The sequence below is a fragment of the Manacus candei genome, unplaced genomic scaffold (assembly GCF_025592945.1).
Source record: "Manacus candei isolate 608988 ecotype Guabito, Panama unplaced genomic scaffold, ASM2559294v1 h1tg000009l, whole genome shotgun sequence".
Classification (NCBI taxonomy): Eukaryota; Metazoa; Chordata; class Aves; order Passeriformes; family Pipridae; genus Manacus; species Manacus candei.
Genome location: NW_026138057.1, coordinates 8,535,040 through 8,557,460, shown reverse-complemented (window position 1 = coordinate 8,557,460; position 22,421 = coordinate 8,535,040). Strand labels below are relative to the sequence as shown.

At 54.8% G+C, this 22,421-nt stretch overlaps 1 long non-coding RNA gene across 1 annotated transcript; it reads right to left on the bottom strand.

The window, feature by feature from the left end:
- Positions 1-1,748: 1,748 nt before the first annotated feature.
- LOC127466260 (uncharacterized) lies at positions 1,749-8,836 on the bottom strand. Its single transcript, XR_007902675.1, has 3 exons — positions 8,799-8,836; positions 6,862-6,999; positions 1,749-1,821 (listed from the first exon to the last, which is right to left on the bottom strand). It is a non-coding gene; the product is annotated as an uncharacterized LOC127466260 (long non-coding RNA).
- Positions 8,837-22,421: the final 13,585 nt, after the last annotated feature.

Sequence of the window (22,421 nt, the reverse complement as noted above, 5' to 3'; positions counted from 1 at the left end):
GCTCTGGGAGGAATCTTCCTCCGTAAGTCATTTGGGCAGTGGGATTGGCAGCTGGATATCTAAAAAGCAAGTAGCCCTTCTCCCCAGCCAAGCAAGCCTGCAACATTTGGCTCTCAGGTGCATTTTGTGTGCCAGCCTGGGTACTCCATGGCAGCAAGAGCTTTCTCTCTTGGCCCCTTTGCTCTGGGAGGAATCTTCAAAAGTACGCCATTTGGGCCCTGGGACTGGCAGCTGGAGCTGTATAAAGCCAAGAGCGCTTCTCCCCAGCCAAGGAAGCCTACAGCCTTTGGGTCTCTGGTGCATTTGGTGGGCCAGCCTGGGTACTCCATGGCAGCAAGAGCTTTCTGTCCTGGCCCCTTTGCTCTGGGAGGAATCTTCGTCCGTACGCCTTTTCGGAAGTGGCACTGGCAGCTGGAGCTGTATAAAGCCAAGAGCGCTTCTCCCCAGCCAAGCAAGCCTGCAACCTTTGGCTCACAGGTGCATTTGGTGGGCCAGCCTGGGTACTCCATGGCAGCAAGAGCTTTCTGTCCTGGCCCCTTTAATCTGGGAGAAACCTTCATACGTACGCCATTACGGAAGTGGCACTGGCAGCTGGAGCTGTATAAAGCCAAGAGCCCTTCTCCCCAGCCAAGCAAGCCTGCAACCATTGGTTCTTGGGTGGATTTTGTGGGGCAGCCTGGGTACTCCATGGCAGCAAGAGCTTTCTGTCCTGGCCTCTTTGCTCTGGGAGGAATCTTCAAACGTACGCCATTTGGGCCCTGGGACTGGCAGCTAGAGCTGTATAAAGCCAAGAGCGCTTCTCCCCAGCCAAGGAAGCCTGCAGCCTTTGGGTCTCTGGTGCATTTGGTGGGCCAGCCTGGGTACTCCATGGCAGCAAGAGCTTTCTGTCCTGGCCCCTTTGCTCTGGGAGGAATCTTCGTCCGTACGCCTTTTCGGAGATGGCACTGGCAGCTGGAGCTGTATAAAGCCAAGAGCGCTTCTCCGAAGCCAAGCAAGCCTGCAACCTTTGGCTCTCAGGTGCATTTGGTGGGCCAGCCTGGGTACTCCATGGCAGCAAGAGCTTTCTGTCCTGGCCCCTTTAATCTGGGAGAAACCTTCATACGTACGCCATTACGGAAGTGGCACTGGCAGCTGGACCTGTATAAAGCCAAGAGCCCTTCTCCCCAGCCAAGCAAGCCTGCAACCATTGGTTCTTGGGTGGATTTGGTGGGCCAGCCTGGGTACTCCATGGCAGCAAGAGCTTTCTGTCGTGGCCCCTTTAATCTGAGAGAAACCTTCATACGTACGCCATTACGGAAGTGGCACTGATAGATGGAGCTGTATAAAGCCAAGAGCCCTTCTCCCCAGCCAAGTAAGCCTGCAACCATTAGTTCTTGGGTGGATTTTGTGGGCCAGCCTGGGTACTCCATGGCAGCAAGAGCTTTCTGTCCTGGCCCCTTTGCTCTGGGAGGAATCTTCAAACATACGCCATTTCGGAAATGGCACTGGCAGCTGGAGCTTTATAAAGCCAAGAGACATTCTTCCCAGCCAAGGAAGCCTGCAACCATTGGTTCTTGGGTGGATTTTGTGGACCAGTCGGGGTACTCTATGACAGCAACAGCTTTCTGTCCTGGACCCTTTGCTCTGGGAGGAATCTTCAAACGTACGCCATTTGGGCAGTGGGACTGGCAGCTGAGCTGTATAAAGCCAAGAGAGCTTCTCCCCAGCCAACGAAGCCTGCAACCTTTGGCTCTCTGGTGCATTTGTTGGGCCAGCCTGGGTACTCCATGGCAGCAAGACCTTTCTGTCCTGGTCCCTTTGCTCTGGGAGGAATCTTCAAACCTACAACATTTGGCCAGCGGCACTGGCAGCTGGAGATCTATAAAGCCAAGCGCCCTTCTCCCCAGCCAAGCAAGCCTGCAACCATTGGTTCTTGGGTGGATTTTGTGGGCCAGCCTGGGTACTCTATGACAGCAAGAGCTTTCTGTCCTGGCCCTTTTGCTTTGGGAGGAATCTTCAAATGTACGCCATTTGGGCAGTGGGACTGGCAGCTGGAGATCTAAAAAGCAAGTAGCCCTTCTCCCCAGCCAAGCAAGCCTGCAACATTTGGCTCTTGGATGGATTTTGTGGGCCAGCCTGGGTACTCCATGGCAGCAAGAGCTTTCTGTTCTGGCTGCTTTGCTCTGGGAGGAATCTTCAAACGTAGGCCATTTGGGCCGTGGCACTGGCAGGTGGAGCTGTATAAAGCCAAGAGCCCTTCTCCCCAACCAAGAAAGCCTGCAACCTTTGGCTCTCTGGTGCATTTTGTGGGCCAGCCTGGGTACTCCATGGCAGCAAGAGCTTTCTGTCCTGGCCCCTTTGCTCTGGGAGGAATCTTCAAACATACGCCATTTGGGCCGTGGCACTGGCATCTGGAGCTGTATAAAGCCAAGAGCGCTTCTCCCCAGCCAAGGAAGCCTGCAACCATTGGTTCTTGGGTGGATTTTGTGGGCCAGCCTGGGTACTCTATGACAGCAAGAGCTTTCTGTCCTGGCCCTTTTGCTTTGGGAGGAATCTTCAAATGTACGCCATTTGGGCAGTGGGACTGGCAGCTGGAGATCTAAAAAGCAAGTAGCCCTTCTCCCCAGCCAAGCAAGCCTGCAACATTTGGCTCTTGGATGGATTTTGTGGGCCAGCCTGGGTACTCCATGGCAGCAAGAGCTTTCTGTTCTGGCTGCTTTGCTCTGGGAGGAATCTTCAAACGTACGCCATTTGGGCCGTGGCACTGGCAGGTGGAGCTGTATAAAGCCAAGAGCCCTTCTCCCCAACCAAGAAAGCCTGCAACCTTTGGCTCTCTGGTGCATTTTGTGGGCCAGCCTGGGTACTCCATGGCAGCAAGAGCTTTCTGTCCTGGCCCCTTTGCTCTGGGAGGAATCTTCAAACATACGCCATTTGGGCCGTGGCACTGGCATCTGGAGCTGTATAAAGCCAAGAGCGCTTCTCCCCAGCCAAGGAAGCCTGCAATCTTTGGCTCTCTGGTGCATTTGGTGGGCCAGCCTGGGTACTCCATGGCAGCAAGAGCTTTCTGTCCTGGCCTCTATGCTCTGAGAGAAATCTTGGTCCGTACGTCATTTGGGCAGTGGGACTGGCAGCTGGAGCTGTATAAAGCCAAGAGCCCTTCTCCCCAGCCAAGCAAGCCTGCAACCTTTGGTTCTTGGGTGGATTTTGTGTACCAGCCTGGGTACGCTATGACAGCAAGAGCTTTCTGTCCTGGCCCCTTTGCTCTGGGAGGAATCTTCAAACGTACGCCATTTCGGAAGTGGCACTGGCAGCTGGAGCTGTATAAAGCCAAGAGCGCTTCTCCCCAGCCACTCAAACCTGCAACCTTTGGCTCTATGTTGCTTTTGGTGGGCCAGCCTGGGTACTCTATGACAGCAAGAGCTTTCTGTCCTGGACCCTTTGCTCTGGGAGGAATCTTCAAACGTACGCCATTTGGGCAGTGGGACTGGCAGCTGGAGATATAAAAAGCAAGTAGCCCTTCTCCCCAGCCAAGCAAGCCTGCAACATTTGGCTCTTGGATGGATTTTGTGGGCCAGCCTGGGTACTCCATGGCAGCAAGAGCTTTCTGTCCTGGCCCCTTTGCTCTGGGAGGAATCTTCAAACGTACGCCATTGGGACAGTGGCACTTGCACCTGGAGCTCTAAAAAGCAAGTAGCCCTTCTCCCCAGCCAAGGAAGCCTGCAAGCTTTGCCTCTCTGGTGCATTTGGTGGGCCAGTCTGGGTACTCCATGGCAGCAAGAGCTTTCTGTCCTGGCCCCTTTGCTCTGGGAGGAATCTTCAAACGTACGCCATTAGGGCCCTGGGACTGGTAGCTGGAGCTGTATAAAGCCAAGAGCCCTTCTCACCCACCAAGCAAGCCTGCAACCTTTCGGTCTCTGGTGCATCTGGTGGGCCAGCCTGGGTACTCCATGGCAGCAAGAGCTTTCTGTCCTGGCCCCTTTGCTCTGGGAGGAATCTTCAAACGTACGCCATTTGGGCAGTAGGACTGGCAGCTGGAGCTGTATAAAGCCAAGAGTGCTTCTCCCCAGCCAAGCAAGCCTGCAACATTTGGCTCTCTGGTGCATTTGGTAGGCGAGCCTGGGTACTCCATGGCAGCAAGGGCTTTCTGTCCTGGCCCCTTTGCTCTGGGAGGAATCTTCAAACATACGCCATTTCGGAAGTGGCACTGGCAGATGGAGCTTTATAAAGCCAAGAGACATTCTCCCCAGCCAAGGAAGCCTGCAACCATTGGTTCTTGGGTGGATTTTGTGGACCAGTCGGGGTACTCTATGACAGCAACAGCTTTCTGTCCTGGACCCTTTGCTCTGGGAGGAATCTTCAAACGTACGCCATTTGGGCAGTGGCACTTGCACCTGGAGCTCTAAAAAGCAAGTAGCCCTTCTCCCCAGCCAAGGAAGCCTGCAGCCTTTGGGTCTCTGGTGCATTTGGTGGGCCAGCCTGGGTACTCCATGGCAGCAAGAGCTTTCTGTCCTGGCCCCTTTGCTCTGGGAGGAATCTTCAAACGTACGCCATTTCGGAAGTGGCACTGACAGCTGGAGCTATATAAAACCAAGAGCGCTTCTCCGAAGCCAAGCAAGCCTGCAACCTTTGGCTCTCAGGTGCATTTGGTGGCCCAGCCTGGGTACTCCATGGCAGCAAGAGCTTTCTCTCCTGGCCCCTTTAATCTGGGAGAAACCTTCAAACGTACGCCATTACGGAAGTGGTACTGGTAGATGGAGCTGTATAAAGCCAAGAGCCCTTCTCCCCAGCCAAGCAAACCTGCAACCATTGGTTCTTGGGTGGATTTTGTAGGGCAGCCTGGGTACTCCATGGCAGCAAGAGCTTTCTGTCCTGGCCTCTTTGCTCTGGGAGGAATCTTCAAACGTACGCCATTTCGGCAGTGGCTCTGGCACCTGGAGCTCTATAAAGCAAGTAGCCCTTCTCCCCAGCCAAGCAAGCCTGCAACCTTTGGTTCTTGGGTGGATTTTGTGTACCAGCCTGGGTACTCTATGACAGCAAGACCTTTCTGTCTTGGCCCCTTTGCTCTGGGAGGAATCTTCAAACGTACGCCATTTGGGCAGTGGGAATGGCAGCTGGAGCTGCATAATGCCATGAGCGCTTCTCCCCAGCCAAGCAAACCTGCAACCTTTGGCTCTATGTGGCTTTTGGTGGGCCAGCCTGGGTACTCCATGGCAGCAAGAGCTTTCTGTCCTGGCCGCTTTCCTCTGGGAGGAATCTTCAAACGTTCGCCATTTCGGAAGTGGCACTGGCAGCTGGAGCTGTATAAAACCAAGAGTCCGTCTCCCCAGCCAAGCAAGCCTGCAACCATTGGTTCTTGGGTGGATTTTGTGGGCCAGCCTGGGTACTCCATGGCAGCAACAGCTTTCTGTCCTGGACCCTTTGCTCTGGGAGGAATCTTCAAACGTACACCATTTGGGCCCTGGGACTGGCAGCTGGAGCTGTATAAAGCCAAGAGCGCTTCTCCCCAGCCAAGGAAGCCTGCAGCCTTTGGGTCTCTGGTGCATTTGGTGGGCCAGCCTGGGTACTCCATGGCAGCAAGAGCTTTCTGTCCTGGCCCCTTTGCTCTGGGAGGAATCTTCAAACGTACGCCATTTCGGAAGTGGCACTGGCAGCTGGAGCTGTATAAAACCAAGAGCGCTTCTCCGAAGCCAAGCAAGCCTGCAACCTTTGGCTCTCAGGTGCATTTGGTGGGCCAGCCTGGGTACTCCATGGCAGCAAGAGCTTTCTCTCCTGGCCCCTTTAATCTGGGAGAAACCTTCAAACGTACACCATTATGGAAGTGGTACTGGTAGATGGAGCTGTATAAAGCCAAGAGCCCTTCTCCCCAGCCAAGCAAACCTGCAACCATTGGTTCTTGGGTGGATTTTGTGGGGCAGCCTGGGTACTCCATGGCAGCAAGAGCTTTCTGTCCTGGCCCCTTTGCTCTGGGAGGAATCTTCAAACATACGCCATTTGGGCCGTGGCACTGGCATCTGGAGCTGTATAAAGCCAAGAGCCCTTCTCCCCAGCCAACGAAGCCTGCAATCTTTGGCTCTGTGGTGCATTTGGTGGGCCAGCCTGGGTACTCCATGGCAGCAAGAGCTTTCTGTCCTGGCCTCTATGCTCTGAGAGAAATCTTCGTCCGTACGTCATTTGGGCAGTGGGACTGGCAGCTGGAGATCTAAAAAGCAAGTAGCCCTTCTCCCCAGCCAAGGAAGCCTGCAATCTTTGGCTCTCTGGTGGATTTTTTGGGCCAGCCTGGGTACTCTATGACAGCAAGAGCTTTCTGTCCTGGCCTCTTTGCTCTGGGAGAAATCTTCGTCCGTACGTCATTTCGGCCATGGGACTGGCAGCTGGAGCTGTATAAAGCCAAGAGCCCTTCTCCCCAGCCAAGGAAGCCTGCAACGTTGGGCTCTTTGGTTGATCTTGTAGGCCAGCCTGGGTACTCCATGGCAGCAAGAGCTTTCTGTCCTGGCCCCTTTGCTCTGGGAGGAATCTTCAAACGTACGCCATTTGGGCAGTGGGAATGGCAGCTGGAGCTGTATAAAGCCAAGAGCCCTTCTCACCCACCAAGCAAGCCTGCAACCTTTGGGTCTCTGGTGCATTTGGTGGGCCAGCCTGGGTACTCCATGGCAGCAAGAGCTTTCTGTCCTGGCCCCTTTACTCTGGGAGGAATCTTCAAACGTACGCCATTCGGGCTGTGACACTGGCAGCTGGAGCTGTATAAAGCCAAGAGCGCTTCTCCCCAGCCAAGCAAGCCTGCAACATTTGGCTCTCTGGTGCATTTGGTAGGCGAGCCTGGGTACTCCATGGCAGCAAGAGCTTTCTGTCCTGGCCCCTTTGCTCTGGGAGGAATCTTCAAACATACAACATTTGGGCACTGGCACTGGTAGCTGGAGATCTATAAAGCCAAGAGCCCTTCTCCCCAGCCAAGCAAGCCTGCAACCATTGGTTCTTGGGTGGATTTTGTGGGCCAGCCTGGGTACTCCATGGCAGCAAGAGCTTTCTGTCCTGGCCCCTTTGCTCTGGGAGGAATCTTCAAACGTACGCCTTTTGGGCAGTGGCACTGGCAGCTGGAGCTGTATAAAGCCAAGAGCGCTTCTCCCCAGCCAACGAAGCCTGCAATCTTTGGCTCTCTGGTGCATTTTGTGGGACAGCCTGGGTACTCCATGGCAGCAAGAGCTTTCTGTCCTGGCCTCTTTTCTCTGGGAGGAATCTTCCTCTGTAAGTCATTTGGGCAGTGGGACTGGCAGCTAGAGATCTAAAAAGCAAGTAGCCCTTCTCCCCAGCCAAGCAAGCCTGCAACATTTGGCTCTCAGGTGCATTTTGTGTGCCAGCCTGGGTACTCCATGGCAGCAAGAGCTTTCTCTCTTGGCCCCTTTGCTCTGGGAGGAATCTTCAAACGTACGCCATTTGGGCCCTGGGACTGTCAGCTGGAGCTGTATAAAGCCAAGAGCGCTTCTCCCAGGCCAAGGAAGCCTGCAGCCTTTGGGTCTCTGGTGCATTTGGTGGGCCAGCCTGGGTACTCCATGGCAGCAAGAGCTTTCTGTCCTGGCCCCTTTGCTCTGGGAGAAATCTTCAAACGTACGCCTTTTCGGAAGTGGCACTGGCAGCTGGAGCTGTATAAAGCCAAGAGCCCTTCTCCCCAGCCAAGCAAGCCTGCAACCTTTGGTTCTTAGGTGGATTTTGTGGGCCAGCCTGGGTACTCCATGGCAGCAAGAGCTTTCTGTCCTGGCCCCTTTGCTCTGGGAGGAATCTTCGTCCGTACGCCATTTCGGAAGTGGCACTGGCAGACGGAGCTGTATAAAGCCAAGAGCGCTTCTCCCCAGCCACCGAAGCCTGCAACCTTTGGCTCTCAGGTGCAATTTGTGGGCCAGCCTGGGTACTCCATGGCAGCAAGAGCTTTCTGTCCTGGCCTCTTTGCTCTGGGAGAAATCTACGACCGTTCGTCATTTGGGCAGTGGGACTGGCAGCTGGAGATCTAAAAAGCAAGTAGCCCTTCTCCCCAGCCAAGCAAGCCTGCAACCTTTGCCTCTCTGGTGCATTTGGTGGGCCAGCCTGGGTACTCCATGGCAGCAAGAGCTTTCTGTCCTGGCCCCTTTGCTCTGGGAGGAATCTTCAAACATACGCCATTTCGGAAATGGCACTGGCAGCTGGAGCTTTATAAAGCCAAGAGACATTCTCCCCAGCCAAGGAAGCCTGCAACCATTGGTTCTTGGGTGGATTTTGTGGACCAGTCGGGGTACTCTATGACAGCAACTGCTTTCTGTCCTGGACCCTTTGCTCTGGGAGGAATCTTCAAACGTACGCCATTTGGGCAGTGGGACTGGCAGCTGAGCTGTATAAAGCCAAGAGAGCTTCTCCCCAGCCAAGGAAGCCTGCAACCTTTGGTTCTCTGGTGCATTTGTTGGGCCAGCCTGGGTACTCCATGGCAGCAAGAGCTTTCTGTCCTGGCCGCTTTGCTCTGGGAGGAATCTTCAAACGTACGCCATTTGGGCAGTGGGACTGGCAGCTGGAGATCTAAAAAGCAAGTAGCCCTTCTCCCCAGCCAAGCAAGCCTGCAACATTTGGCTCTTGGATGGATTTTGTGGGCCAGCCTGGGTACTCCATGGCAGCAAGAGCTTTCTGTCCTGGCCCCTTTGCTCTGGGAGGAATCTTCAAACGTACGCCATTTGGGCCCTGGGACTGGCAGCTGGAGCTGTATAAAGCCAAGAGCGCTTCTCCCCAACCAAGCAAGCCTGCAACCATTGGCTCTCTGGTGCATTTGGTGGGCCAGCCTGGGTACTCCATGGCAGCAAGACCTTTCTGTCCTGGTCCCTTTGCTCTGGGAGGAATCTTCAAACCTACAACATTTGGCCAGTGGCACTGGCAGCTGGAGATCTATAAAGCCAAGAGCCCTTCTCCCCAGCCAAGCAAGCCTGCAACCTTTGTCTCTTGGGTGGATTTTGTGGGCCAGCCTGGGTACTCCATGACAGCAAGAGCTTTCTGTCCTGGCCCTTTTGCTTTGGGAGGAATCTTCAAATGTACGCCATTTGGGCAGTGGGACTGGCAGCTGGAGATCTAAAAAGCAAGTAGCCCTTCTCCCCAGCCAAGCAAGCCTGCAACATTTGGCTCTTGGATGGATTTTGTGGGCCAGCCTGGGTACTCCATGGCAGCAAGAGCTTTCTGTCCTGGCTGCTTTGCTCTGGGAGGAATCTTCAAACGTACGCCATTTGGGCCGTGGCACTGGCAGCTGGAGCTGTATAAAGCCAAGAGCCCTTCTCCCCAACCAAGAAAGCCTGCAACCTTTGGCTCTCTGGTGCATTTTGTGGGCCAGCCTGGGTACTCCATGGCAGCAAGAGCTTTCTGTCCTGGCCCCTTTGCTCTGGGAGGAATCTTCAAACATACGCCATTTGGGCCGTGGCACTGGCATCTGGAGCTGTATAAAGCCAAGAGCGCTTCTCCCCAGCCAACGAAGCCTGCAATCTTTGGCTCTCTGGTGCATTTGGTGGGCCAGCCTGGGTACTCCATGGCAGCAAGACCTTTCTGTCCTGGTCCCTTTGCTCTGGGAGGAATCTTCAAACCTACAACATTTGGCCAGTGGCACTGGCAGCTGGAGATCTATAAAGCCAAGAGCCCTTCTCCCCAGCCAAGCAAGCCTGCAACCTTTGTCTCTTGGGTGGATTTTGTGGGCCAGCCTGGGTACTCTATGACAGCAAGAGCTTTCTGTCCTGGCCCTTTTGCTTTGGGAGGAATCTTCAAATGTACGCCATTTGGGCAGTGGGACTGGCAGCTGGAGATCTAAAAAGCAAGTAGCCCTTCTCCCCAGCCAAGCAAGCCTGCAACATTTGGCTCTTGGATGGATTTTGTGGGCCAGCCTGGGTACTCCATGGCAGCAAGAGCTTTCTGTCCTGGCTGCTTTGCTCTGGGAGGAATCTTCAAACGTACGCCATTTGGGCCGTGGGACTGGCAGCTGGAGCTGTATAAAGCCAAGAGCCCTTCTCCCCAACCAAGAAAGCCTGCAACCTTTGGCTCTTGGGTGGATTTTGTGGGCCAGCCTGGGTACTCCATGGCAGCAAGAGCTTTCTGTCCTGGCCCCTTTGCTCTGGGAGGAATCTTCAAACATACGCCATTTGGGCCGTGGCACTGGCATCTGGAGCTGTATAAAGCCAAGAGCGCTTCTCCCCAGCCAAGGAAGCCTGCAATCTTTGGCTCTCTGGTGCATTTGGTGGGCCAGCCTGGGTACTCCATGGCAGCAAGAGCTTTCTGTCCTGGCCTCTATGCTCTGGGAGAAATCTTCGTCCGTACGTCATTTGGGCAGTGGGACTGGCAGCTGGAGATCTAAAAAGCAAGTAGCCCTTCTCCCAAGCCAAGCAAGCCTGCAATCTTTGGCTCTCTGGTGGATTTTTTGGGCCAGCCTGGGTACTCTATGACAGCAAGAGATTTCTGTCCTGGCCTCTTTGCTCTGGGAGAAATCTTCAAACCTACGCCATTTTGGAAGTGGCACTGGCAGGTGGAGCTGTATAAAGCCAAGAGCGCTTCTCCCCAGCCAAGCAAGCCTGCAACATTTGGCTCTCTGGTGCATTTGGTAGGCAAGCCTGGGTACTCCATGGCAGCAAGAGCTTTCTGTCCTGGCCTCTTTGCTCTGGGAGGAATCTTCAAACGTACAACATTTGGGCACTGGCACTAGTAGCTGGAGATCTATAAAACCAAGAGCCCTAATCCCCAGCCAAGCAAGCCTGCAACCATTGGTTCTTGGGTGGATTTTGTGGGCCAGCCTGGGTACTCCATGGCAGCAAGAGCTTTCTGTCCTGGCCCCTTTGCTCTGGGAGGAATCTTCAAACGTACGCCATTTGGGCAGTGGCACTTGCACCTGGAGCTCTAAAAAGCAACTAGTCCTTCTCCCCAGCCAAGCAAGCCTGCAACCTTTGCCTCTCTGGTGCATTTGGTGGACCAGTATGGGTACTCCATGGCAGCAAGAGCTTTCTGTCCTGGCCCCTTTGCTCTGGGAGGAATCTTCAAACGTACGCCATTAGGGCCCTGGGACTGGTAGCTGGAGCTTTATAATGCCAAGAGACATTCTCCCCAGCCAAGGAAGCCTGCAACCATTGGTTCTTGGGTGGATTTTGTGGACCAGTCGGGGTACTCTATGACAGCAACAGCTTTCTGTCCTGGACCCTTTGCTCTGGGAGGAATCTTCAAACGTACGCCATTTGGGCAGTGGGACTGGCAGCTGGAGCTGTATAAAGCCAAGAGAGCTTCTCCCCAGCCAAGGAAGCTTGCAACCTTTGGCTCTCTGGTGCATTTGTTGGGCCAGCCTGGGTACTCCATGGCAGCAAGAGCTTTCTGTCCTGGCCTCTTTGCTCTGGGAGGAATCTTCCTCCGTAAGTCATTTGGGCAGTGGGACTGGCAGCTGGAGATCTAAAAAGCAAGTAGCCCTTCTCCCCAGCCAAGCAAGCCTGCAACATTTGGCTCTCAGGTGCATTTTGTGTGCCAGCCTGGGTACTCCATGGCAGCAAGAGCTTTCTGTCCTGGCCCCTTTGCTCTGGGAGGAATCTTCAAACGTACGCCATTTGGGCAGAGGCACTTGCACCTGGAGCTCTAAAAAGCAAGTAGCCCTTCTCCCCATCCAAGGTAGCCTGCAACCTTTGCCACTCTGGTGCATTTGGTGGGCCAGTCTGGTTACTCCATCGCAGCAAGAGCTTTCTGTCCTGGCCCCTTTGCTCTGGGAGGAATCTTCAAACGTACGCCATTTAGGCAGTGGGACTGGCAGCTGGAGCTGTATAAAGCCAAGAGAGCTTCTCCCCAGCCAAGGAAGCCTGCAACCTTTGGGTCTTGGGTGGATTTTGTGGGCCAGCCTGGGTACTCCATGGCAGCAAGAGCTTTCTGTCCTGGCCACTTTGCTCTGGGAGGAATCTTCAAACGTACGCCATTTGGGCAGTGGCACTGGCACCTGGAGCTCTATAAAGCAAGTAGCCCTTCTCCCCAGCCAAGCAAGCCTGCAACCTTTGGCTCTTGGGTGGATTTTGTGGGCCAGCCTGGGTACTCTATGAAAGCAAGAGCTTTCTGTCCTGGCCCCTTTGCTCTGGGAGGAATCTTCAAACGTACGCCATTTTGGCCGTGGGAATGGCAGCTGGAGCTGTATAATGCCATGAGCGCTTCTCCCCAGCCAAGCAAACTTGCAACCTTTGGCTCTATGTTGCTTTTGGTGGGCCAGCCTGGGTACTCCATGGCAGCAAGAGCTTTCTTTCCTGGCCCCTTTGCTCTGGGAGGAATCTTCAAATATACGCCATTTGGGCAATGGGACTGGCAGCTGGAGCTGTATAAAGCCAAAAGCCCTTCTCACCCACCAAGCAAGCCTGCAACCTTTGGCTCTCTGGTGCATTTGGTGGGCCAGCCTGGGTACTCCATGGCAGCAAGAGCTTTCTGTCCTGGCCCCTTTGCTCTGGGAGGAATCTTCAAACCTACGCCATTTCGGAAGTGGCACTGGCAGCTGGAGCTTTATAAAGCCAAGAGACATTCTCCCCAGCCAAGGAAGCCTGCAACCATTGGTTCTTGGGTGGATTTTGTGGACCAGTCGGGGTACTCTATGACAGCAACAGCTTTCTGTCCTGGCCCCTTTGCTCTGGGAGGAATCTTCAAACGTACGCCATTTGGGCAGTGGGAATGGCAGCTGGAGCTGTATGAAGCCAAGAGCGCTTCTCCCCAGCCAAGGAAGCCTGCAACCTTTGGCTCTCAGGTGCATTTGGTGGGCCAGCCTGGGTACTCCATGGCAGCAAGAGCTTTCTGTCCTGGCCCCTTTGCTCTGGGAGGAATCTTCGTCCGTACGCCATTTTGGAAGTGGCACTGGCAGCTGGAGCTGTATAAAGCCCAGAGCCCTTCTCCCCAGCCAAGCAAGCCTGCAACCTTTGGTTCTCAGGTGCATTTGGTGGGCCAGCCTGGGTACTCCATGGCAGCAAGAGCTTTCTGTCCTGGCCCCTTTGCTCTGGGAGGAATCTTCAAACATACGCCATTTCGGAAATGGCACTGGCAGCTGGAGCTTTATAAAGCCAAGAGACATTCTCCCCAGCCAAGCAAGCCTGCAACCATTGGTTCTTGGGTGGATTTTGTGGACCAGTCGGGGTACTCTATGACAGCAACAGCTTTCTGTCCTGGACCCTTTGCTCTGGGAGGAATCTTCAAACGTACGCCATTTGGGCAGTGGGACTGGCAGCTGAGCTGTATAAAGCCAAGAGCGCTTCTCCCCAGCCAAGGAAGCCTGCAACCTTTGGCTCTTCGGTGGATTTGGTGGGCCAGCCTGGGTACTCCATGGCAGCAAGAGCTTTCTGTCCTGGCCCCTTTGCTCTGGGAGGAATCTTCAAACGTACGCCATTTGGGCCCTGGGACTGCTAGCTGGAGCTGTATAAAGCCAAGAGCCCGTCTCCCCAGCCAAGCAAGCCTGCAACCATTGGTTCTTGGGTGGATTTTGTGTACCAGCCTGGGTACACTATGACAGCAAGAGCTTTCTGTCCTGGCCCCTTTGCTCTGGGAGCAATCTTCAAACATACGCCATTTCGGAAGTGGCACTGGCAGCTGGAGCTGCCAAAAGCCAAGAGCCCTTCTCCCCAGCCAAGGAAGCCTGCAACCTTTGGCTCTCTGGTGCATTTGGTGGGCCAGCCTGGGTACTCCATGGCAGCAAGAGCTCTCTGTCCTGGCCCCTTTGCTCTGGGAGGAATCTTCAAACGTACGCCATTTCGGCAGTGGGACTGGCAGCTGAAGCTGTATAAAGCCCAGAGCCCTTCTCACCAACCAAGCAAGCCTGCAACCTTTGGCTCCCTGGTGCATTTGTTGGGCCAGCCTGGGTACTCCATGGCAGCAAGAGCTTTCTGTCCTGGCCCCTTTGCTCTGGGAGGAATCTTCAAACCTACGCCATTTCGGAAGTGGCAGCTGGCAGCTGGAGCTGTATAAAGCCAAGAGCGCTTCTCCCCAGCCAACGAAGCCTGCAACCTTTGGCTCTTGGGTGGATTTGGTGGGCCAGCCTGGGTACTCCATGGCAGCAAGAGCTTTCTGTCCTGGCCCCTTTGATCTTGGAGGAATCTTCAATCGTACGCCATTACGGAAGTGGCACTGGCAGCTGGAGCTGTATAAAGCCAAGAGCGCTTCTCCCCAGCCAAGGAAGCCTGCAACATTTGAGTCTCTGGTGCATTTGGTGGGCCAGCCTGGGTACTCCATGGCAGCAAGAGCTTTCTGTCCTGGCCCCTTTGCTCTGGGAGGAATCTTCGTCCGTACGCCATTTCGGAAGTGGCACTGGCAACTGGAGCTGTATAAAGCCAAGAGCGCTTCCCCCCAGCCAAGGAAGCCTGCAACCTTTGGCTCTCTGGTGCATTTTGTGGGCCAGCCTGGGTACTCCATGGCAGCAAGAGCTTTCTGTCCTGGCCCCTTTGCTCTGGGAGGAATCTTCAAACGTACGCCATTTCGGAAGTGGCACTGGCAACTGGAGCTGTATAAAGCCAAGAGCGCTTCCCCCCAGCCAAGGAAGCCTGCAACCTTTGGCTCTCTGGTGCATTTTGTGGGCCAGTCTGGGTACTCCATGGCAGCAAGAGCTTTCTGTCCTGGCCCCTTTGCTCTGGGAGGAATCTTCAAACGTACGCCATTTCAGGAGTGGCACTGGCAGCTAGAGCTGTATAAAGCCAAGAGCCCGTCTCCCCAGCCAAGCAAGCCTGCAACCATTGGCTCTTGGGTGGATTTTTTGGACCAGCCTGGGTACTCCATGGCAGCAAGAGCTTTCTGTCCTGGCCCTTTTGCTCTGGGAGGAATCTTCAAACGTACGCCATTTCGGCAGTGGGACGGGCAGCTGGAGCTGTATAAAGCCCAGAGCCCTTCTCACCAACCAAGCAAGCCTGCAACCTTTGGCTCCCTGGTGCATTTGGTGGGCCAGCCTGGGTACTCCATGGCAGCAAGAGCTTTCTGTCCTGGCCCCTTTGCTCTGGGAGGAATCTTCAAACGTACGACATTTAGGCCCTGGCAATGGCAGCTGGAGCTGTATAAAGCCAAGAGCGCTTCTCCCCAGCCAAGGAAGCCTGTAACTTTTGGCTCTCAGGTGCATTTGGTGGGCCAGCCTGGGTACTCCATGGCAGCAAGAGCTTTCTATCCTGGCCCCTTTGATCTGGGAGGAATCTTCAAACGTACGCCATTACGGACGTGGCACTGGCAGATGGAGCTGTATAAAGCCAAGAGCGCTTCTCCCCAGCCAAGGAAGCCTGCAACATTTGAGTCTCTTGTGCATTTGGTGGGCCAGCCTGCGTACTCCATGGCAGCAAGAGCTTTCTGTCCTGGCCCCTTTGATCTGGGAGGAATCTTCAAACGTACGCCATTTCGGAAGTGGCACTGGCAGCTGGAGCTGTATAAAGCCAAGAGCGCTTCTCCCCAGCCAACGAAGCCTGCAACCTTTGGCTCTCAGGTGCAATTTGTGGGCCAGCCTGGGTACTCCATGGCAGCAAGAGCTTTCTGTCCTGGCCCCTTTGCTCTGGGAGGAATCTTCAAACGTACGCTATTTAGACAGTGGGACTGGTACCTGGAGCTCTATAAAGTAAGTAGCCCTTCTCCCCAGCCAAGCAAGCCTGCCACCATTGGTTCTTGGGTGGATTTTGTGGACCAGCCTGAGTACTCCATGACAGCAAGAACTTTCTGTCCTGGTCCCTTTGCTCTGAGAGGAATCTTCAAACGTACGCCATTTGGGCAGTGGCACTGGCAGCTGGAGCTCTATAAAGCCAAGAGACCTTCTCACCTACCAAGCAAGCCTGCAACCTTTGGCTCTCTGGTGCATTTGGTGGGCCAGCAAGAGCTTTCTGTCCTGGCCCCTTTGATCTGGGAGGAATCTTCAAACGTACGCCATTTCGGAAGTGGCACTGGCAGCTGGAGCTGTATAAAGCCAAGAGCCCGTCTCCCCAGCATAGCAAGCCTGCAACCTTTGGCTCTCTGGTGCATTTGGTGGGCCAGCCTGGGTACTCCATGGCAGCAAGAGCTTTCTGTCCTGGCCCCTTTGCTCTGAGAGGAATCTTCAAACGTTTGCCATTTCAGGAGTGGCACTGGCAGCTGGAGCTGTATAAAGCCAAGAGCCCGTCTCCCCAGCCAAGGAAGCCTGAAACCATTGGTCCTTGGGTGGATTTTGTGGGCCAGCCTGGATACTCCATGGCAGCAAGAGCTTTCTGTCCTGGCCCTTTTGCTCTGGGAGGAATCTTCAAACGTACGACATTTGGGCCGTGGGACTGGCAGCTGGAGCTGTATAAAGCCAAGAGCCCTTCTCACCAACCAAGCAAGCCTGAAACCTTTGGTTCCCTGGTGCATTTGGTGGGCCAGCAAGAGCTTTCTGTCCTGGCCCCTTTGATCTGGGAGGAATCTTCAAACGTACGCCATTTCGGAAGTGGCACTGGCAGCTGGAGCTGTATAAAGCCAAGAGCCCGTCTCCCCAGCATAGCAAGCCTGCAACCTTTGGCTCTCTGGTGCATTTGGTGGGCCAGCCTGGGTACTCCATGGCAGCAAGAGCTTTCTGTCCTGGCCCCTTTGCTCTGAGAGGAATCTTCAAACGTTTGCCATTTCAGGAGTGGCACTGGCAGCTGGAGCTGTATAAAGCCAAGAGCCCGTCTCCCCAGCCAAGGAAGCCTGAAACCATTGGTCCTTGGGTGGATTTTGTGGGCCAGCCTGGATACTCCATGGCAGCAAGAGCTTTCTGTCCTGGCCCCTTTGATCTGGGAGGAATCTTCAAACGTACGCCATTTCGGAAGTGGCACTGGCAGCTGGAGCTGTATAAAGCCAAGAGCCCGTCTCCCCAGCATAGCAAGCCTGCAACCTTTGGCTCTCTGGTGCATTTGGTGGGCCAGCCTGGGTACTCCATGGCAGCAAGAGCTTTCTGTCCTGGCCCCACTGCTCTGGGAGGAATCTTCAAACGTACGCCATTTCAGGAGTGGCACTGGCAGCTAGAGCTGTATAAAGCCAAGAGCCCGTCTCCCCAGCCAAGCAAGCCTGCAACCATTGGCTCTTGGGTGGATTTTTTGGACCAGCCTGGGTACTCCATGGCAGCAAGAGCTTTCTGTCCTGGCCCTTTTGCTCTGGGAGGAATCTTCAAACGTACGCCATTTCGGCAGTGGGACGGGCAGCTGGAGCTGTATAAAGCCCAGAGCCCTTCTCACCAACCAAGCAAGCCTGCAACCTTTGGCTCTCTGGTGCATTTGGTGGGCCAGCCTGGGTACTCCATGGCAGCAAGAGCTTTCTGTCCTGGCCCCTTTGCTCTGGGAGGAATCTTCAAACGTACGCCATTTTGGCCGTGGGAATGGCAGCTGGAGCTGTATAAAGCCAAGAAAGCCTGCAACCTTCAGTTCTCTGGTGCATTTGGTGGGCCAGCCTGGGTACTCCATGGCAGCAAGAGCTTTCTCTCCTGGCCCCTTTGCTCTGGGAGGAATCTTCAAACGTACGCCATTTCGAAAGTAGCACTGGCAGCTGGAGCTGTATAAAGCCAAGAGCCCGTCTCCCCAGCCAAGCAAGTTTGCAACCATTGGTTCTCGGGTGGATTTTGTGGACCAGCCTGGGTACTCTGTGACAGCAAGAGTTTTCTGTCCTGGCCCCTTTGCTCTGGGAGGAATCTTCAAACGTACGCCATTTGGGCAGTGGGACTGGCAGCTGGAGCTGAAGAAAGCCAAGAGCGCTTCTCCCCAGCCAACGAAGCCTGCAACATTTGGCTCTCAGGTGCATTTGGTGGGCCAGCCTGGGTACTCCATGGCAGCAAGAGCTTTCTGTCCTGGCCCCTTTGCTCTGGGAGGAATCTTCAAACGTACGCCATTTACACCGTGGGACTGGCAGCTGGAGTTCTATACAACAAGTTGCCCTTCTCCCCAGCCAAGCAAGCCTGCAACCTTTGGCTCTCTGGTGCATTTGGTGGGCCAGCGTGGGTACTCCATGGCAGCAAGAGCTTTCTGTCCTGGCCCCCTTGCTCTGAGAGGAATCTTCAAACCTACGCCATTTGGGCAGTGGCACTGGCAGCTGGAGCTGTATAAAGCCAAGAGACCTTCTCACCTACCAAGCAAGCCTGCAACCTTTGGCTCCCCGGTGCATTTGGTGGGCCAGCCTGGGTACTCCATGGCAGCAAGAGCTTTCTGTCCTGGCCTCTTTGCTCTGGGAGGAATCTTCAAACGTACGCCATTTCGGAAGTGGCACTGGTAGCTGCCGCTGAATAAAGCCAAGAGCCCTTCTCACTAACCAAGCAAGCCTGCAACCTTTGGCTCTCTGGTGCATTTGGTGGGCCAGCCTGGGTACTCCATGGCAGCAAGACCTTTCTGTCCTGGCCCCTTTGCTCTGGGAGGAATCTTCAAACCTACGCCATTTCGCAAGTGGCAGCTGGCAGCTGGAGCTGTATAAAGCCAAGAGCCCTTCTCCCCAGCCAAGCAAGCCTGCAACCATCGGTTCTTGGGTGGATTTCGTGGGCCAGCCTGGGTACTCCATGGCAGCAAGAGCTTTCTGTCCTGGCCCCTTTGATCTGGGAGGAATCTTCAAACGTATGCCTTTTGGGCAGTGGGACTGGCAGCTGGAGCTGTATAAAGCCAAGAGCGCTTCTCCCCAGCCAACGAAGTCTGCAATCTTTGGCTGTTGGGTGGATTTGGTGGGCCAGCCTGGGTACTCCATGGCAGCAAGAGCTTTCTGTCCTGGCCTCTTTGCTCTGGGAGGAATCTTCCTCCGTACGTCATTTGGGCAGTGGGACTGGCAGCCGGAGATCTAAAAAGCAACTAGCCCTTCTCCCCAGCCAAGGAAGCCTGCAACATTTGGCTCTCTGGTGCATTTGGTGGGCCAGCCTGGGTACTCCATGGCAGCAAGAGCTTTCTGTCCTGGCCGCTTTGCTCTGGGAGGAATCTTCAAACGTACGCCATTTCCGAAGTGGCACTGGCAGCTGGAGCTGTATAAAGCCAAGAGCCCGTCTCCCCAGCCAAGCAAGTTTGCAACCATTGGTTCTCGGGTGGATTTTGTGGACCAGCCTGGGTACTCTGTGACAGCAAGAGCTTTCTGTCCAGGCCCCTTTGCTCTGGGAGGAATCTTCAAACGTACACCATTTGGGCAGTGGGAATGGCAGCTGGAGCTGAAGAAAGCCAAGAGCGCTTCTCCCCAGCCAACGAAGCCTGCAACATTTGGCTCTCTGGTGCATTTGGTGGGCCAGCCTGGGTACTCCATGGCAGCAAGAGCTTTCTGTCCTGGCCCCTTTGCTCTGGGAGGAATCTTCAAACGTACGCCATTTACACCATGGTACTGGCAGCTGGAGTTCTATACAGCAAGTTGCCCTTCTCCCCAGCCAAGCAAGCCTGCAACCTTTGGCTCTCTGGTGCATTTGGTGGGCCAGCCTGGGTACTCCATGGCAGCAAGAGCTTTCTGTCCTGGCCCCCTTGCTATGGGCGGAATCTTCAAACGTACGCCATTTACACCGTGGTACTGCCAGCTGGAGTTCTATACAGCAAGTTGCCCTTCTCCCCAGCCAAGCAAGCCTGCAACCTTTGGCTCTCTGGTGCATTTGGTGGGCCAGCGTGGGTACTCCATGGCAGCAAGAGCTTTCTGTCCTGGCCCCTTTGCTCTGGGAGGAATCTTCAAAAGTACGCCGTTTGGGCAGTGGCACTGGCAGCTGGAGCTGTATAAAGCCAAGAGCCCTTCTCCCCAGCCAACGAAGCCTCCAGCCTTTGGGTCTGTGTTGCTTTTGGTGGGCCAGCCTGGGTACTCCATGGCAGCAAGAGCTTTCTGTCCTGGCCCCATTGCTCTGGGAGGAATCTTCAAACGTACGCCATTTAGACCGTGGGACTGGCAGCTGGATTTCTATACAGCAAGTTGCCCTTCTCCCCAGCCAAGCAAGCCTGCAACCTTTGGCTCTCTGGTGCATTTGGTAGGCCAGCTTGGGTACTCCATGGCAGCAAGAGCTTTCTGTCCTGGCCCCTTTGCTCTGGGAGAAATCTTTTTCCGTACGTCATTTGGTCTGTGGCACTGGCAGCTGGAGCTGTATAAAACCTAGACCCTTCTCCCCAGCCAAGCAAGCCTGCAACCTTTGGCTCTTGGGTGGATTTTGTGGGCCAGCCTGGGTACTCCATGGCAGGAAGAGCTTTCTGTCCTGGCCCCTTTGCTCTGGGAGGAATCTTCAAACGTGCGCCATTTGGGCAGTGGGACTGGCAGCTGAAGCTGTATAAAGCCAAGAGCCCTTCTCCTCAGCCAAGCAAGCCTGCAACCTTTGGCTCTGTGGTGCATTTGGTGGGCCAGTCTGGGTACTCCATGGCAGCAAGAGCTTTCTGTCCTGGCCCCTTTGCTCTGGGAGGAATCTTCAAACGTGCGCCATTTGGGCAGTGGCACTGGCAGCTGGAGCTGTATAAAGCCAAGAGCCCTTCTCCTCAGCCAAGCAAGCTTGCAACCTTTGGCTCTGTGGTGCATTTGGTGGGTCAGCCTGGGTACTCCATGGCAGCAAGAGCTTTCTGTCCTGGCCTCTTTGCTCTGGGAGAAATCTTCGTCCGTACATGATTTGGGCTGTGGGACTGGCAGCTGGAGCTGTATAAAGCCAAGAGCGCTTCTCCCCAGCAAAGCAAACCTGCAACCTTTGGCTCTTGGGTGGATTTGGTGGGCCAGCCTGGGTACTCCATGGCAGCAAGAGTTTTCCATCCTGGTCTGTTTGCTCTGGGAGAAATCTTCGTCCGTACGATATTTGGGCAATGGGAGTGGAAGCTGGAGCTGTATAAAGCCTAGACCCTTCTCCCCAGCCAAGCAAGCCTGCAACCTTTGGCTCTCTGGTGCATTTGGTGGGCCAGCCTGGGTACTCCATGGCAGCAAGAGCTTTCTGTCCTGGCCCCTTTGCTCTGGGAGGAATCTTCAAACATAAGCCATTTGGGAAGTGGCACTTGCAGCTGGAGCTGTATAAAGCCAAGAGCCCTTCTCCCCAGCCAAGCACGCCTACAACTTTTGGCTCTTGGGTGGATTTTGTGGGCCAGCCTGGGTACTCCATGGCAGCAAGAGCTTTCTGTCCTGGCCCCTTTGCTCTGGGAGGAATCTTCGTCCGTACGACATTTGGGCAATGGGAGTGGCAGCTGGAGCTGTATAAAGCCTAGACCCTTCTCCCCAGCCAAGCAAGCCTGCAACCTTTGGCTCTCTGGTGCATTTGGTGGGCCAGCCTGGGTACTCCATGGCAGCAAGAGCTTTCTGTCCTGGCCTCTTTGCTCTGGGAGGAATCTTCAAACGTACGCCATTTCGGAAGTGGCACTGGCAGCTGGAGCTGTAGAAAGCCAAGAGCCTTTCTCCCCAGCCAAGCAAGCCTGTAACCTTTGGCTCTTGGATGGATTTTGTGGGCCATCCTGGGTACTCCATGGCAGCAAGAGCTTTCTGTCCTGGCCTCTTTGCTCTGGGAGGAATCTTCAAACGTACGCCATATGGGCAGTGGCACTGGGAGCTGGAGCTGTATAAAGCCAAGAGCCCTTCTCCTCAGCCAAGCAAGCCTGCAACCTTTGGCTCTCCGGTGCATTTGGTGGGCCAGCGTGGGTACTCCATGGCAGCAAGAGCTTTCTGTCCTGGCCCCTTTGCTCTGGGAGGAATCTTCAAACGTACGCCATTTGGGCCATGGGACTGGCAGCTGGAGCTGTATAAAGCCAAGAGCCCTTCTCCCCAGCCAAGCAAGCCTGCAACCTTTGGCTCTTGGGTGGATTTTGTGGGCCAGCCTGCGTACTCCAAGACAGCAAGAGCTTTCTATCCTGACCTCTTTGCTCTGGGAGGAATCTTCAAACGTACGCCATTTGGACCGTGGGACTGGCAGCTGGAGTTCTATAAATCAAGTTGCCCTTCTCCCCAGCCAAGCAAGCCTGCAACATTTGGCCATTGGTGCATTTGTTGGGCCAGCCTGGGTACTCCATGGCAGGAAGAGCTTTCTGTCCTGGCCCCCTTGCTCTGGGAGGAATATTCAAACGTACGCCATTTCGGCAATGGGAGTGGTAGCTGGAGCTGTATAAAGCCAAGAGCCCTTCTACCCAGCCAAGCAAGCCTGCAACCTTTGGCTCTTGGGTGGATTTTGTGGACCAGCCTGGGTACTCTAGGACAGCAAGAGCTTTCTGTCCTGGCCCCTTTGCTCTGGAAGGAATCTTCAAACGTGCGCCATTTGGGCAGTGGGACTGGCAGCTGGAGTTGTATAAAGCCAAGAGCCCTTCTCACCAACCAAGCAAGACTGCAACCTTTGGCTCTGTGGTGCATTTGGTGGGCCAGCCTGGGTACTCCATGGCAGCAAGAGCTTTCTGTCCTGGCCCCTTTGCTCTGGGAGAAATCTTCGTCCGTACGTCATTTGGTCTGTGGCACTGGCAGCTGCAGATCTAAAAAGCAAGTAGCCCTTCTCCCCAGCCAAGCAAGCCTGCAACATTTGGCTCTCTGGTGCATTTGGTGGGCCAACCTTGGTAGTCCATATCAGCAAGAGCTTT